Here is a 4734-nt window from a genome sequence, read left to right on the forward strand (position 1 = left end):
TGGTGTAGGGAACCTGCTTTGGCAGGGGGGGTGGGCTCGATGGTCTCTAGAGGTCCCTTCCAACCCCTACAATTCTGTGATTCTGTGAGCCTGGGGAAGAGGAGGCCAAGAGGACCTCGGTGCTCCCTGCAGCTCCCTGAGGAGGGGAAGCAGCAGTGGTGCCAGACTCTCCTCCTGGGAACTGATGGCAGAACGGGAACGGCACAGAGCTGCCAGGGGAGAGTCAGGCTGGGCACTGGGAAACATTTCTGTGCCATGAGGGTGGTCTGCCACCAAAACAAGCTTTCTAGTGAGATGCCTGACATCCTGTGCCTGTTAGTGCTCAAGAGGCATTTGGGCAATGACCTCAGTAATATGCTGTAACTTTGAGTTAGCACTGAGGTAGCCAGCCAGACTAGATGGTCTTTGTAGATCCTTTCCTTTTCCATTTCCCTTGCCTTTCCCCTTCTGTTTTCCCTTCCTCTTTCCTGGGACCATGCAGTGGAATGGAGAAATCAGATCAACAGCACCCATCTTATGTTTGAGGTTGTCTTCCCTGCCTTCACCTTCAAGGCTTTTTCACTGCCATAATGCTTTGCTTCTATAAAACCTTACATAGTCTATCCTATGCAACTCTCTCTGCCATAGCACAGTAGTGGTCTGCTTATGATAATTAGAATTCTAAAGTGATAGAGAACACCTGAGTCCAATGAATTACACTTATTACTGAAGTTGGAGGAGATAATCTGAGTTGCTGAAGATCTGTGTCCGTGAACTCATACACTGAACATCATATGTCAATATCATATGTAAATGTGAAACACTGAAGTGAGACACTGTCATGCATTTTCTGCACAAATCTACACTGTCTGATCACACTTTGAGGAAGCACAATATCCTTAGCAGCCAAATGAGTGCAACTTCTTTGAAGCAAAGTCTTCTGTGGTTAGCACTCGTGTGGAAAACCAGATTGATTGCTGTAGTCTTACAGCAGTTCTTTATCTCTGTAGGCAAATGGAATGTGTGGATGCAATTTGCTGTTCAGTTATTATCTTTATGTGTGAAGTATCCATCCATCCAAGAAGTACACAAAAAGCAGCCATGGAAGCACATTTCACTCTTAAACAAGATAGTAAAGTTCTGCAGCTTTTCAATGAAGCACAATTTTAGCTCTCGATTCATAGAATATAGAATGTAAACTTTATTTCCAAGAAAACCAAAGACATTTTATCATGTCAACCCAAAGAAATAAAATGTCATTTTTTCCATATTTCCAAGTCAACACAAGCTGAAACGGCTTTTCTCTACAGAACTGCAGGTGGTTGCTGATTGAGAACTACAACAGCAAAGCTGAACATCATAACCTGCGGATCTTTTGAAAATCTTTAACTGTACAGAAATCTGATATCTTAAAGGAAAAAGTGAAAAGGGGCCCTTTTTCATCTTGCTACTCTGAAGAATGTAAAATCCCACAGGCTACAGGTGGATGAGGGGCACCACCAGCCCTGGAGCCTCACTTCATGCACTGTGTTGGATTCTGTGCTTTGCTCTCTCTGCTTGAGGAAAGCTTTGTTTTGCATGTGTCTTAATCAGTTGGCATAATAACATTAGCTAACATTTGGATCTTGGAAGATTCTGCTCAAGCTGAAAGAATTTCCGTCCTGTCTAATTGACCTTGAGATTAGAAAGAAGATTTGCTGTTTTCCTTTTCTTTCCTGGCTGCAGCAAGTCACTGAAATAAAGTACTTTATTTTTTTTGTGGCAGTGTTTCTGTGCCTTAGTTCCAACTAAAGCTTTTCTGGGAGGCCCAATTTTTTTCATATATAAAGTCAACTTTCTTGAATATTTGCATCTACTGTTGTGTATATAAACTAATTGAGAAATGAAGTCTGTATCTATGAGAAGCCATAGTAACCTTGAATTTACCATGTCTTTCTACCCAAGTGTGGTTAGCAAGTTTGGTTTTCTTTTTTTGAAACAGTTTATCTCATTTGTTCAATCAGGTGTTACAAACAGCTGTCTTCATCTCTTTTTTCCACCCATTTCTTTTAGCCTATCATCTCTCCTTCTCTGACCTCCCCTCCAAGTTTCCTACAAAGTGGCTTTGGGAATTGAGTCATTTAGTTTGGCATCTTTGGTCATCATCACAGTCTGAGGCCACAGGCTTAGTGCTAAGTCTCTCCAACATACGCTAAGCATCACTACTAGACTGTGACCCATTAAAAGGCACTGTTGTGTATCGGCCCCTTGTTGGTCCTGCAACAAGGAATTAGACCTTTAGTGCTTCAAACTCTGAGACAGCCTTGCTTCTGCCATACCTCCGTGTTCATTTGTAGCACAGATCTCACAACTTTCTTTCTTTGCTTATAGGGGAATTGGCAGTGCCTGAACGAGTGCTTTTTAGCAGTTAAAGAATGAAACAGCAGGAGTGTCCAGCCCACATTTCCTTCCTGGCACTTCACCCTTCTTTTCCTTACCTATTTAATGCCATTTAATAAAGAATTTCATTCCCACTGGAATTGTATGTGATGGTTCAGTAACCTCCCACATCCTGCTGGGTTTCTGGCTTCATCCACTCTATATCCAGTAACGTTTTTTGTGGTAAAACAGCAGCTTTCTTCCCTGATGAATGTATGCAAACTAGAGGAAGGCTGACTGTTCAAGAAATACAATCTCTACATTATAAACCACTTATGGTCATGTGAAATAAGTGAAAATAATATATAGCCTTTGGTGAGTGTCAGACTGAACAAGTTACACAAGTTGGTAGGCACTCTCTGATTACTGGTGTACACTAATGGTTATCATTTCCACTGCTTTTGACATTGCCTTCTGGAATTTTGTGCTTTCACTTATTGCCCTGAGATGCACTGACAAAATTCTCTCTTTTTTTTTTGAAGCTGTTTTAAGATTTCTCTTCAGCTTTGCTGATCACTTGCTAAAACAGTTCTTCTTCCTTTCTTTCTTTTTTTAACCTTTTATTTTTTTTATTTTTAGCCCTTTTTTTTTTTTTGTGTGACTGACAGACAACTCAGATTGTAATGAGGGCAGTTAACAGAGGGAGACAAAAAATGCATCAAATTGCTTGGAGGACCAAAAGCTTTTTTTTTTAGTGCATATTTGCTCAGCAGTGCTGGTGATGTGCCATGGGCCAGTGTCACCAACAACTGTTGGAGCAACTCAACTGCATCTCAGAGGCATCAGGCTAGGACAGGTTCTGTGGGAGGTTGTCATTCTGCAGCTCAGCACCTACAGAGCAAATTCGAATTCAGGGCTCTGGCAGACAACAGGGGTAGGAGATTTGTACCTTGAAACCTTTGAGCCAGTTTGAAAGCTGAGCCCCCTGGCAGGTTGAGACACAAGGTGAGGATGGTGAAATAATCCGTGCTGTAGAGACAATGCCATAAGCCTGCATCTATGAAGCAAAAAGCCAACAAGCCATTATCTGCAAAAGGAACTAATCTTTGTCTACAGTTACTTATGGTCACACTCAGAGAGCTGCAGTCAGTGGCTCAGTGTCCAAGTAGATACTGGTGACAAGTGGTGTTCCTCAGGGATTGGTGCTGGGACCAGTGTTATGTAACATCTTTGGTCGTGACATGGACAGTGAGATCAAGCACACCTCCAGTAAGTTTGCAGATTACATCAATCTGAGTGGTGGAGTTGACTTGCTAGAAGGAATGGATGATATCCAGAGGAACCTGGTCAAGACTTGAGAGGTGGGCTGACACCAACCTTGTGAAGTTCAACAAGGCCAAGTGCAAGGTTCTACACCTGAGATATAAGTTGGATGGAGAATGGGTTGAGAGCACTTTTGAGGAGAAAGATTTGGGGGTGTTGGTTGATAAAATGTTCAACATGAGCCAGCAATGTGTGCTTGCAGCCCAAAAGGCCAACTGTATCCTGGTTTGTTGGGACTTTTTATAAGGGTATGTAGTGATAAGACAAAGGGAAATGGTTTTAAACTGGAAGAAGGTAGATTTAGGCTGGATATTAGGAAGAAATTCTTCTCCATGAAGGTGGAGAGAAACTGGAACTAGTTGCCCAGTGAGGTTGTGGATCCCCCCTCCATGGAAGCATTCAAGGCCAGGCTGGATGCGGCCTTGAGCAACTTGGTCTACAGAGAGGTGTGCCTGCGTATAGCAGGGAGCTTAGAACTAGATGATCTTAAAGGTCCCTCCCAACACAAACCATTCTTTGGTTCTATGATTCTATGAAAAGTTTGCTGTTAAGAAATTTCCAACACACAATTCCAATGGCGTCCTGATCAAGGAACCAAGGAGCACAGATGCTCAGAGGGACCTGAAATACACTTGTACCAACTTGTCAGGGAACAATCTTGGCTGCAGTGACCATGGGATGATCCTAAGAGGAGGGAATGTGTCAAAAAGCAGGGCCACAGCACTGTATTTCAGAAAGGATTTAGACCTATTCAGAGATCTGCTCAGAAGAATGTCATGGAATACAGCCATGGAGAAAAGAGGGACACCAGAGAGCTTTTTAATATTCAAGGATAACCTTCAATTTTAAGAATGGTCTATCTCAGAAGGCAGAAATCAAGTAAAGAGGGCAGGAGGCCTGCAGGAATGAGTTAGGAGTTCTCAGCTAAGGTCAGATGCAGAAAAGATGCATTTAAGAGATTTAAGCAGGAGCAGAAGATCCAGAAGGAACACAGAAATGCTCTTTAAGCATGGAGGGATTGGATTAGGAAAGCCGAAGCCCATATGGAGTGGAATTTGGCAAGAGGTACCACAG

The sequence above is a fragment of the Meleagris gallopavo genome, chromosome Z, assembly GCF_000146605.3.
Source record: "Meleagris gallopavo isolate NT-WF06-2002-E0010 breed Aviagen turkey brand Nicholas breeding stock chromosome Z, Turkey_5.1, whole genome shotgun sequence".
In the NCBI taxonomy this organism is placed as follows: Eukaryota; Metazoa; Chordata; class Aves; order Galliformes; family Phasianidae; genus Meleagris; species Meleagris gallopavo.